A 13738-nucleotide genomic window follows, 5' to 3' on the forward strand; every position below is an offset into this window, starting at 1 on the left:
CCAAGATTATTTTAAATATTCAATCTAACTGATTTCTGGAAGAATACAGCCAAGTACCTGCTTTTATGCAATCGTTGACATAGCAAGGCATCGTTGCGGTTTGGCTAGAATGCCAGAATAATGAAGATGGAAACCTGAGTCTGCTGCCTGAGAGATTGCACTGTGTCTCAAAAACACTGAAGTGGCTCTTTAGAGTACAATATAATATTGACTTTTAATATAATGTTCCTATTAAGAACCATTTCTTACAGATGGCAGATATCGTGAACCTGTGGAGCCCTGCAAAAAAAGACAGAATCCAGCTCTACCAGTCTCTTGATGGTTTGGTCACAGAAACAAACTGCTTGCTTTACAGTCCAATGTGTGTCTGACTGGAAATAAACCTCACTGAATTCAATGGGACTTGCTCCAGGTAAGTATGTATAGAACTGCAGTCTTAAGCACTGGTCTTGAGTAAACTATAATGAAAGGGGCAAGGCTTTTAAAAATTGTGTTATGGAAGGGGTTATTGGGTTGTTGTTTTATTTTTATTACCGTATTGGCCCAAATATAAGCTGCACCTGCAAGTAAGCCACACCTTTAAAATTCATCAGTGTGGGGGAGAGACAATACCCAAGTACAGGTACCACCACCATCCCCCCACCCCCACCCCCCGGGCTCCTGGGCTGCTTCCTGGGTGGGGAGCCATGCCGCTTTGCTGGCAGCCTTCGCCCTTCTTTTCGGCGGCTCTGGGGAGGGTTGGGAGCTGCAGGTGGGCTGTGTGCCGTTGCCCAATGCTCCCGGGCTGCTTCCTGGGGGATGGGAGCCGTGCCACTTTGCCAGCGGCGTAAGGTCATGAATATAAGCCTCACTTTAACTTTCCACAGTTGGACTTGGCGGGGGGGGGGAGTGCGGCTTATATATGAGCCAATACGGTATGTATTTTGTGGTTTTATATTCTGATTTTATTCTGTGAACCTCCCTGAGACCTGTGGGTATAGGGTGGTATATAAGTTCAATAAATAAATAAATAAATAAATAAATAAATAAATAAATAAATAATAAAATATATTAAAATGTTGCCAAATAAATAAATAAATAAATCATTGCCCATTACAACTACTGTGCTTTTATGTTGTAAAGAGACATGGAGAAATAGTGATCAAAACAATCTATTTTCTGATGGCTGAGGTGGGGGAGGGAATAGAGATTATTATTAAAAGATGCCCTAAACTAAGCATGCATCAGTGAAGGTGACAGATCAGTCTTTTTCTTTGCAAGTAGAGATTATTATGATTTTTATTTTTAAAAATCTTTTCTCCAGCAGATTCATTACCTTAGCTTACCCCAATACCATATTCATTGACTGAGCTAGTGAAATGTACCAGACTGGAAAAATACACACACATTTATTTTGCTTAACTGGCTACTGCTTCTTTGCTTCTTACTCACCAGGAGCCAGATTTGTCTTGAGGCAATGTCTATTCCTATTGAAAGAGCCATAAAGTTTACTACCGCCAAGCAGTGACTTGCTCCATTTAAACATGATTCATTGGGAAGCCTGTTTTGCATCAGTTAACATGCAACATTCACACTTTTTGTTGGGGGGGGGGATTCACTGCTAAGTTTTGTAACTGTCTCACTTTGGTGAGACAACTTCTGGAGTCACGAACCTGTTCAGGCACTTAACAAATGTGTGAAGGTACACAGAACATAAAGGGGCACTGGATAGTACAGCTGCTGTCCCTAATGTCCTCTTCTGCTCCACCTGACCTTCCTTCATTGAATGGAAAGATCTGAAGAGGGATTCCAAGCAGATACAGCTGCACTGACTTAGAAGACTTCCCATGACCATGAACCCTGGTAATGCAGGGTTCCTGGCCACGGTGAAGATGCTAAGCATCTTCACCTGAGTGGGTGAGGAATCCCTTCTCAGATATTCTCACTCAGTACTGGAACATCTGCAGGGCCACAATTTCTACATCCCTGAAACAGAGGATAGCTTTTCGGAAAATCCTACATTGTCTATAGGCATTGTTAAGCTTTTCTTCCAAGCAGGCCTGTGCTCGTTGTAAGTACAGGAACCATTTCTCACAATGTTTGCCAAGACTTGCTGCCCCAGAAAAGAAAAGACCTGGATGGGGTGAACCAACATCTGTGCCAATGCAAAGCCACAAGGCATGATGTTCTGCCCCACAGGAATGTTGCAACAGCACTGCAAGCAACAGTGCCTAGGTCAATATGGAAGACCAGCATGTGCAGATTCTGTAGTTGCAAATGGCTCATGGAGCAGAATTCATTAAAATGTTCCCTCGTGATTAAGTTGTATCTGAAAGGAAAGGCACAGGAAAGTGTTTTCCTGGCTCAGACCCCATCACCTCAGGTCCCAGAAGAAGAAAGATATACAGAGTAGACTGTTCAGCTGGTTGCAACAGGAACAGGAGTGAAGCAACATGAATCGGTATATGTGCTACAGTCAGTGGTGAGAACAATGGATGTGGTGATCATGAGGAAGCATAAAGTCAAAAGAAAATGTGATCGACAACCAGAAAAAGTAGGGAATAGACTAGGGACAGTCTGGAAAAGGTTGGAAAAGAAAGGAAGAAAAGCAGATTCAGGAGATAAAAAGAATTTCAAACCATACTTGGGGGAAGTCTTGAAGCTTGCACCTTGCTCTAGAACAGATTACTGTGGAGACTTAATAGTCTACAGTAATAACCTGCTGGAATGGACATCTCAGCAATTCATCATTTTTCCCCAGTAACTTTGATATAAGAGACTCTCCTACAACATCTCCACCTTTTTACTCATTGTGTTAACTTATGCCAGTTTCTTTGACCAAACAGACAGTGCTACATATTGAGGCTAACTTCTGGCATCATCATTTAGTAAAGGTTAGTGAAACACTAACAGAAGTGCCTGGTGTGCTCTGGTCCATGGGGTCACAAAGAGTAGGACAAGACTAAACGACTAAACAACAACAACAAGTGAAACACTTAGGACAGCATTTACAATTGTTTCCAATTTCCTCTATAAAACCTACCGCACATCCCACCCATTACGACTATCTCCAGGGCCAGCCATACTGTTACTAAGTCTCCTCCCATGACAGTTGCCAGGGGGCAGGGGTGAAGAACTGGTAGAGAACAGAGCTGTGTGTGCCACATAGCCTGACCTGCCCCTCTTAAGACAAACTGCTGTCTGTAGGTGCAGTGAGGAAAAATGTCCTCTAGCCAGCACTGAAGTAAGGCCCCATCTACACCATACATTTGAAATGGAATGGGAACACTTTAAATAGCCATGGCTTCTCCCGAAGAATCCTGGGACTGCAGTTTGTTAAGGGTTGAGAGACTCATAGAAAATTGCTAGGTGGTCCCTATTCCGCTCAGAGAGCTTCTTCTTCTTCTTCTTCTTCCTCCTCCTCCTCCTCCTCCTCCTCCTCCTCCTCTTCTTCTTCTTCTTCTTCTTCTTCTTCTTGTCATTGTCATTGTCATATTTATATTCCTCCTTTCCCCCAAGGCAGTTAAATACTCATTCAATCTGTTTAACGTTCAATCTGTCTTGCTAAGGAACTCTAAGAATTGTAGCTCTGTGGATGGAATAGAGGTCTCCTCATAACTCTCAGCACCCTTTAAAACTAAAACTCCCATGATTCTTTGGGGGAAGTCATGCATGACACCACCTTCAATGTACAGGGCAGATGGGGCCTAAAATTCAACGGCCTGTCTAGTATGTGGAATGGAAGGTGTGGAGTGCCATCTTGTCCACCTCAGACAACAAAATGGCTTGACCTGGGCTGCTCCTGGCTGTCTTTCTCTAGCTGTCTTACTGTCAGAAGGGCCTCTCCTGAAAGCATGTATAATTAAGCAGTTTCTAGAGGAATGGAGAATGTTTTTCAAATCACTGCTATTTCAATGACAGCCTTTAAGTGCATTGTTTCAAGTCTTGATATCCAGCAGGCCAACTGCTGTTCCTATGGCCTGAAATGATATACACAGATGTGGCTCCTGCAACATATTAGTCAACCAAAAAAATGTTCTTATTTACAGGAAATACATTTTATCCAGGGAAGCAACAGAGAGTAAAAGAACATGCTGAAGTTCAACGCTATGAAATGGGAGGAGACACACAGTAGTTGTTTATGGGGAACATGCTGTGAGATGTATATATATATTCAAGGAAGGCAATCTTTCTTCCTCCTTTCCATATCTCCACAGAACTAAGAAATCTTGTTCCCTAGTTCTCTGAATAAATTACTATGACTATGCATGAAAGGTACAGACAGCTAGCTCATTGCCTTTTGGGATTTTTTTCCTGACATGTTTTTTAACCAAATGAACATGTGGCAACAGCATAAAAGAGTAAGTTTGAATTCCAGAGATTCTGTTAAACCAACTGATCTACTCAGATAGTTTGGAAAGGTACCAAACTGACAGATGGGTTCCAAAACAACAGTTTTTAATTTGATTAATTAGATCACTTTTGAAAAGAAAGGAGGGGAAAGGCTGCTCAAGTTAATTTCCTGATTTCCATAATCTCCTCTCAAATAAAGGAGGACAGCTAAGGAAATAGGCTAGATGAATAGAACAACTATGATGCAATATTGTAGCAGAAGAAAGAGAGGTTAGATTTGTGGTGCATTCAGACTTTATGAGTTTTTGTTTTTTAAAGCAGTGAGCACTTAATGTTTCAGAAGAGGTGCAAAACCTATTGAATACATGGATGCATGGAAAAATGCCAGTAACATCTGAATGGCCAGGGGTTCGCCATCCCTGCTGTAAAGGAAATCAAAGCATCTTTAAGAAGTGATGCCAACTAGAGGAAAAGAGTGTTTAAGTATATCCTAAGAAGGTGCGTGTGGCCAGCTAGCTTGGGGAGTAGGAAGCCGAATAAAGCTACAGTTTGTTGAAAATATTGACAAGAAAATGGGACTTGAGCCAACTCACCAAATCACAACTTATTTCCCTTGATGCTGTCAAAGCTGTCTCTCAGTCTTGCCTGCAAGCAGTTGTGCGGAAGACTTAATTTGTGACCTGCCTCTCCAGTTATAGAACTGTAATAGTCAGGATGAAATATTCCATGTTGATAGCAGCACTTTGAGATGTTATACTCCCGGGAATTGCTGGCAAGTTCCTGTCCATGGGCGCTCCCAAGTCACACAGCTAAGGATGATTCAGTTGGCATTTTAAGGGGAACCCACTTAATTCACACTTTGTGAAACAATAAGTGAACAAAAAACGGTGATCTATCAAATCTGAATTTTGCAGTGCGGTTCTCCAGTCAAGTAAGGTGCACAAACCAAAAGTCCAAATTGACATACAAAGCCAAACCATGGCTTACCACAGAAGAGGAAGAATTACAGAAAGAATGGAGAGTCCATGGGCCTTTTCAGGAACCCTCATGCTGATCTGTTTGTCCTAAGCTATGGTGTGGTTAGCTATGGTGTGTTACATGCACACCAGTTCTATGTATTGATTTCATTATTCATGGTATAATTGACTCAGCTGCCATTGTCAACATTTGTGATTTTTATCTGATATCCATTCATTTCACTTGTTCTGGAGATTCAGCACTGACTATCTTTGCTGTTGATAATAATAATAATAATAATAATAATAATAATAATAATAATAATTTATTATTTATACCCCGCCCATCTGGCTGAGTTTCCCCAGCCACTCTGGGCGGCTCCCAATCAGTATTAAAAACAATACAGCATTACATATTAAAAACATCCCTGAACAGGGCTCCCTTAAGATGTCTTCTGAACGTCAGGTAATTCTTTATCTCTTTGACATCTGATGGGAGGGCGTTCCACAGGGCGGGCGCCACTACCGAGAAGGCCCTCTGTCTGTCAGCTAGAACATTTCTGTTTGAACCAGGGAGCACATATAAAACAATGACTGCATTTTCTAATGGCTCTTTAGTGGGTAAGTTTAAACGAGAAATGTGTTTGGGCTGAATCCATATTACATTTCTTAAAAAAATGAGTTTCTAGTAGACCCCTTTCTTTTGTGAAACATCGTTCAATAGTTGTTTCATTATTTCAAAATTGTAGCAGTGGTTGGAATCAACATGCCTATTGGTTGGGTATACCCACTGGGATTTTTGGGTCTCCGCCTTTGAACAGCTGACTTCCCTGGCTGCCATGCCACAAACTGCTTTTCAAAGTCCCCTCATTTTCAAAGGTGGCATGAGGTTGGTTTTTTGGGGCTGGAGGTGATGTTTAAGACACAGAAACCCAAAGCCCCCTTGGCTTTGAATAACTGCCTTTCTCTCTCTCGTTCCTGCCCAGTGACTTTTTATTTTATTTTATTATTATTTTTTAGAAATGGGAGAGTACAAATAAGGCGGGAATTTCTTTGAGGAACTAAATGAACAAAATTGAGGCTGTGCCATAGCACCATGGGCATGAATAGAAGATATTGCAGGTGAACCACAAACCTAATGTCAATATTTAAAAGGGGCAAACAAGTCACTCCTACTCATTCAACAGCACAATTAATTCAGAAATCTGTCAACAGAGGTATAAAAGGAATGCCATTCTACATGGTTCAGGGGGAGCAGTTTGCCAAATAAATGTTTGTTTTCCACAGGATATGGATAATATTATTTGTACAGGATTTCGCGTATTAGAATATTTAACGTTATGTTGAAATCGCCATCATAATCCAAATAGCTTAACAAACAAAAATGGGGAAATGGAGTAATCAGGGGATTCTAGTGATAAAATCCACTTTGATTCAGCAACAATGTTCTCACACGAGAGCATGTAAAAAATGGGATATCCTGATGGGGATAGGATCTCTCTTTCCTCCCCAGGAACCCAAAGGGTGGCAATAAAGGGAGAGAGAAAATAAATATGGTCCTTCATGAGCAATCCTTTAGTTTACACATATGAAAATAGTTTCTACAGTATTGTTAAATATAGGACAACTAATTCTTTCCCCTGTTTTATTTGTCTTCACTCTTATGAGTTGATCTAAGAGTACTGAAATTTGCAGGCTAAGAAGTCCACATTCATTTAAATAAGACCTAGTGTTGTACAGTTAACAACCCTACAATCTATGAGATCATTGCTGGCGTGAAAAGTAAGGTAAATATGATTACTGGATTTGTGTATATATATCTCCTGTCTCTTTCCTTGTATTTCATAATTCCTTAGGGTCTTGTTATCCTATGATAGCTACACATGTCCTGGGGTTACTAGCATTTTATATTTTCATTCTAACATCTGCCCTGTGGGCTTGGTTGCTGTGTTTAATACCTTCCTCAGTGCCAGATGGCTGGCCTTACTTTTTCACCATGCCACTATAAACCATCCTAAAAGCAGAGATGGTTTTAGGGTAGTGTGACAGGTTTGCCTGCACTAGGCCAAGCTGAGAGGAGGTGCTGCAGGAGGTGCCACAACAATGATAAACAATGGAAGGCGAGAGGCAGGAAACTCTGGATTTTTGTGTCACACAGGGTGCCAAAGTCTGCCCCTGCTCCAAGGGTCTGTGCTCCTGACTGTGCTCCTAATGGAGCAGTCTTGAAGACAATCCATGAAACTGTTTTGCTGGAATAGAAGCATGATGGAACTACTTCAGTGGTCTGTTATTTACAGCCAGGTTCAGCCCAAGTGACTTTGAACAAGTTGTTCTCTCTCAGACTCAATTACCTACATGTAAAATACATCCAATGTGAACAGTAAGCTCCCATCTTATAGAGGTTTGTTAGGCTACAGGGCAGAAAGACACCAATAACTTCCATGATGAATGTGTGCTAACAAAAACAAGCCAAATAAACGTTCTTTGTGATGTAGCCTCTGTGCACCGCAACCCTCAATCATAGAAAGAAGCTACTGTAAGCCCTGCAGTTTTACCTTTCTTGCACCTTAATTTTTAGTCTTCAATGAAGATGCTCTTTATATCATTTTTATATGCTTAATTGATCCTGAACCAGCTGCCTAGATATACAGTGCTGGATGGTTTAAGATTAAATGTATGTTGTATTACTTTGAGATATTCTAATGACTTCATTTTAATTTTTATTCTGTTGGCATGCATTGCCTTGCCATAATTGAGTATAAATGGAAATTAATATGCAAGCAATTATCAAAATGAGGTCTGTGTCTATTCACTTAAAGGTAAGCAAAATACAGATTGACAAGTTAAAATACAGGTGGAACATTGTTTTCTTCTACTATAAACTCCCAGGTGTTAAATGGTTTGAAAAGTAGGAAAACAAATTTGTAAGGTGGGAGTTGGGGAGACAGGATCTGGCCTTTGGGGGGGGGACTATAAGAATTGGCTTACTAATGCTGATTCTTCCAGGTAGTGAAATAAATCCAGGAAGTGGGTTTCTCAGCTTACTAGTAGTTGTCAATTCCAAATATATCAGACTGTTTTGTTTTTCTTTGTTTACCCTTTCTGCATTTCTTTTGCCATCTTTTTCAAAAACAGAAAATATACATGTCAGCTCCAATTACTGTTGCTGTCGAAAAATCTCTAGTTACAGCCAGTTGTAGATTACTTTCTTATGGCTGTGGGATCAAGTTGTAGATTAATAGAAATGGTGTGATATCCCAAGTCGCATGATTCCAAGGTATGTATAACAAATCCATCATCACACACAGTGTCCCTGACTTTACATTCTGCTGCAAAGTTTTAGCTCCCGGTAGTAATGGCACTACCAGTAGTGATGTATGGAAGTGAGAGCTGGACCATAAAGAAGGCTGGTCGCCGAATAATTGATGCTTTTGAATTATGGTGCTAGAGGAGACTTTTGAGAGTCCCATGGACTGCAAGAAGATCAAACCTATCCATTCTTAAGGAAATCAGCCCTGAGTGCTCACTGGAAGGACAGATCGTGAAGCTGAGGCTCCAATACTTTGGCCACCTCATGAGAAGAGAAGACTCCCTGGAAAAGACCCCGATGTTGGGAAAGATGGAGGGCACAAGGAGAAGGGGACGACAGAGGATGAGATGGCTGGATAGTGTTCTCGAAGCTACCAGCATGAGTTTGACCAAACTGCGGGAGGCAGTGGAAGACAGGAGTGCCTGGCGTGCTCTGGTCCATGGGGTCACGAAGAGTCGGACACGACTAAACGAGTAAACAACAACAGCAACAAGTAATGGCACTGAATTTCATTCAAGCATTTGTATCCTAAATGTCACAAATCTCTCTCTCTCTCTCAAGCCTGTTTCAAATTGTGATCCTCTGAAATTTGGACGTGAGTCTGAATGGACCCCAAAATGCCCAGCTCCTACCACGAGCCCTCATCATCCTGACTATCCTCTTCCTTTGGCATTTATTTTGTGGTAAAGGCTAGCAAAAGGTACTGCTGTAGGATCTCTGTGAAACTGCAAGTACACAACAGCATTCAGGAGCCACTGAGAACAATGTGAAATATTGTTGGTATTGGATTCAAAGGCCCCTAGGTCACATTGCACTGCCTGTAACATCAGAAGCGTGATGGGACCTTTGCTTAAAATGCAGCCAATTAAAATGACTCATACTCTGAAGATCAGTTACAAAATAAATCTTTTTAACTTTCTTCACTCCTAACCAGGCTTGGAGGGAGTCGTTAGGAGAGTTCTAGAGTTACTACAGAATTCTGCCTTTTAAAATCAATAAAGGCTTTAAAATGCCTGAGAAACCCTACAACTTGTTAACTTGACAGTTTAACCTGAAAGTGTTAAACTGAATTTTCACACAAGTCTGCTTTCAAATTCTTCAAATGTAAATGAAGACAGAACAGTTCTATAACACGACTATACCACCACATTCCAAAAAGGTTTGGCTCACTCAGTTTCCAAATAGATAGTATTGTGATCCATTAAACAGAAATGAGACAAATCTTGTTTTCGTAACCCCCAATCCAATTCAAAGGCATCTAGCACAACACCTTTTGCACCTATCCATCTGAAATTTGACAGTATCCCTCTATATGTAAAAGGCTACTGTGCCTACAAAATTCATCAAATTATGACAAAATATTTATAATGGCATTTACCTTTAAAAAAAAACCTTCAAAATTCAAGGGCTACTTGCACATACGCAAACAATCCCCTCTGCACCTATTTGTCTGACATTTGACATGCATCATCCACTTGGAAGGGGATAGTAAGCCTGCAAATTTCAGTCAGTTTTGCCACAAAGCAAAAAGTCCATAACTATGTGCTGATTTCCTCTAATAGTCAATGGGGAGACAAGTGAGGTTCTGATTCAGACCCAGTGTGAAGCTATATACCTCTGCATGGGTCTGAGAAGTATCAACCCACTTTTTGGAGCCCTCTAGTTTTTATTTACTTGCATTTATACATTTTAGACAGCTTTTAAAAATGTTCATGGTAACAAAGATACTTAATAAGCTTGCAATATGTGGCTATTTAACAGGACAAGTATTCCATACACAACATGGAAGGGTTTAACATATGTGGCTATTCCATTAACAACATGGAAGGGTTTAACCTATCCAGGCTGCAAGGTGGCAACCTTAAGAACCAGCCATAGATTTCTATCTACTCAGAGAATGCATTTAGCTAGTGAAGCTGAATTCACACCAGCCAGTCATGAAGACAAATGAAAATGCTAACAGCTGTTTGAAAATTCAGGGAAGCACATGTTCAAGCTCTGAACCACAACTTGGTTTTTTTGCCCACTGTGTCCCTTTTAATTGATGAAGTGACACATTTAGAATTTAATTCCAACATCATTTCTGTAGCAAGAGCGTAAAAGTAAGAACAAGTTGTTCCATAGAAGTCTGTGACGTTAATAATAGTGTGTTAATTCCGGAAATAGCAGAGGCAACATTACATTTCTCCAGAGGGAAACAAATTGAAAGAAAGGCATGAAGGTAGAAGAGAAATGAAAAAATCAACATTATGAATAATATGAGTTTTCTAGACTTTGAGACTCCCTGCCTCAGGATCAGGCTGCATGCACAGATCTAAGCACAACTTTGGTGCTAGAGAGAAAATACTGATCATGTGTTGGAGAAGAAGGAGAGAAAGGGAAACATTTCCTCATTCTTGTATCATTGACACTGGATTAGCTCCAGAGTTGCATTTCCAAAAATGGATGGACTCATTGGATTCATGGAACGGATTGAAATCCCGTAGAGGCAGTTCTTGCAGATTCCCCCTCCTGGCTGCAGCATCATGCAATTCTCCAGAGCATATTTTCATGGGACTGCAAGGAAGATAGAGGAATCAATATCAGCCCCTTCCTTCTTTCCTAGCGAGAGTGCCCCATGAGTTCAGCTTCACTCACAGGAATTCTGGATCCAAGCCACTGTCCCTAATACTGCCAACCATTTGTTTGGCAATGTGTATGGTGTGCAGAAGTGTCCAATGTGTACCCCTTTGCGTGCATGGATCTAATTTAGAACAGTGGCCCATAAGCAGAAGCCAGTTTCCATGCACAGATCTCTTTTGCTGCACTGAAATCTGACTCGGAAATATTTTTTTTGAAAGAAAAAAATACAATTTCATCGTGATTTAAGTTAATTCAATAAGGTCCAGGATCAACATATTCAATACTTTTATGCTTTGTTTCTCCTCCCCTGCCCCCAATTTCTTAAATCCAACAGTACCCATTACTTGGGAATGCTATAAAATTGATCATAAGAAAAAATGGATTTTATTTTTTATTTTTTTACAAGCAAATTGAAGCTTGTAGAGTTGGCACTATAGGAAGCTGTGTAATTCCTTTGGTAGGATCAAACAAAGACAATTGCCTGCAAAATGTGTTGGTGTTGAGTGTTGTCTCTCAGCCTTTCATATGTAGTCTAAGTGTTTTGTGACAACCATAGTACCTGATTTGACAGCCTCTTTGAGTAAAATATTAGAAGTGTGGGTGGTATGAAGTCTTCCAGGGATTTGGATAGTGGTGTCACAGAGGGGGCACCTTTTACCAGTCTCAGATCCTCATATAAATGTGAAGCATCACTGTAGTATTTTATATTCCTTATCTAATCAGGACTCCAAAGTTGCTGTCTTTCAGAACATCCCGTCTGGCAGGACATCTGTACATGTTCTGAAATCCAAGACTCTGCTTAAGCAAGGAAATTGTAAGTTGCTAATTTAACTGAGCTTTGTTTCTCATTTGCAAGTCTATGTAAGCACAATTTTGATGCCTTTCCATTTCCTTCCTTTCCCCCCTCCCTTTCTTATTCTCTAGTAAAATTCCATATGTTTTTACATTTGCCTTTATTGGTTTTTAAAAGGCTATTTTCTGGAACTTCTCGCTAAAATCATCCCCACATGCTAGATTGCATGCTTGCAAATCTACCTCTTTGCATTCTAAGGATAGTTCACAAGCTTTTCTTAAGTTCTGGCTTTGGGAAACTAAAGCTCTTCTCTTCTTTCTTTTCCTGCCCCCACCCCAAGCTGGACTGAGGCAAGTTATTGGCAGTAAAGACACTCTCCAAGCAACTAGATCCCTTAACTGGAAGCTGCCTATCATAATTTTTGGGGAGGGGAAACCCTTGCAACAATCTGCCCGCATAAAAAGAACCAGATCCGTCACAAATGGAGGTCCATTTGGAACAGATTTTCACTTGCAAGTAGGGAAAAAACCCTCCTTTGCCAATGGTGATGGCATGTGTATGTGTGGAACAGTTATTTTAATCCTGTCCTCCAGATCAGTACGATAAAGTAGCCAAGCACCAAGCTGAAAATATAGTTGCAGATCAAGTGATGCTTCTGCATGAAACCGGGGGGGGGGGGGGACATTTTGGGAGCAGACAGGAGCCTCAAAATGTGGATGCCATCCAGCATTCAGAAAGACAACTCACAACTTGGATTGCAAATCTGAGGCACCCCTATTATTATCTTCCAGACATTTAAATAGGATTTATTCACATAATAATTTTTAAATTAAGATTGGCTACTCTTTGTTGTGACATTTCCTGAATGAATGAGACGCCCCTTCATAAGTTTCTGTAGCTCACCATCTACATTTCAGTGACTTCATCCTGTGCTCCTTATGTTTAAAACCACATGCTAGGGGAAACATGTGTAGGTCCTTCTATCTGATCACTGCTCCCCCTTCTTAGATGATCAACAGTTGGGTTGGGTGAGAAGAACTGGACCCACCTTTCAAACTACACTACAGCTATGTGCTGGGTGCCAGGATAATGCTAAATGTCATTTTCCCCAGAACTACAGACTTCCACAATACTGACCTCAGAAGAAAGCATTACAAGCTGTTACAATGTATATATCGGAACCCATTTAAAAGGTCACCAGAATGTGTACTTCCAAACCAATGAATATTTTTTTTTCTGGCAACCACTGGTGTTTCTATATTAGTGCTTTTCAAAGTGTGTTGTAGAAAACTCTGGGTTCCTTGGACATTCCCGTTTACCTGGCACTCCAGAAAAGCAGCGTTTGTTGCCTTGGTGCAGTCATGGACCAGCTCCAAGAAGCATATTTTCTTCTCACAGCTGTTGGGGGCCATGCTGGCTTGATGCCAAAGGCCTGTTGGAACAGGCCAACAGGGCACAACTGGGGTGGGGCTGACCCAGCCGAAGCTGACTCCACCTTCGTGGATGGGGTGCTCAATGAGAAGACCAGAAATATAAGGCAAATCCTTATATCAATGTAGAGCCACAGAGCTTGCTGGGTCTATTCCAGAGTGTGATCCCTGTTCACATGGGGTGATGATAAAAACATATGCTTTGCCAGTGCTTCATATGAGTTCTCTGCATCTTAGAAGATGCCCTAGGATCTTCTCAGAGACACAAATGTTCCATGATCAGCCAATGTGAACA

At 41.0% G+C, this 13738-nt stretch overlaps 1 long non-coding RNA gene across 2 annotated transcripts; it reads left to right on the plus strand.

Annotated features, from left to right (window-relative positions):
• The first annotated feature begins 255 nt into the window (after positions 1 to 255).
• Positions 256 to 13510, plus strand: LOC309340185. Of its 2 annotated transcripts, none has more exons than XR_014155839.1 (3): positions 256 to 412; positions 11944 to 12034; positions 12354 to 13510. It is a non-coding gene; the product is annotated as an uncharacterized lncRNA (long non-coding RNA). The 2 variants fall into 2 exon arrangements; XR_014155840.1 differs by lacking the exon at positions 256 to 412 and adding an exon at positions 6923 to 7075 and having other exon boundaries at positions 11954 to 12034.
• The last annotated feature ends 228 nt before the right edge of the window (positions 13511 to 13738 follow it).

The sequence above is a fragment of the Podarcis erhardii genome (assembly GCF_964252035.2).
Source record: "Podarcis erhardii genome assembly, chromosome: 4".
NCBI lineage: Eukaryota > Metazoa > Chordata > Lepidosauria > Squamata > Lacertidae > Podarcis > Podarcis erhardii.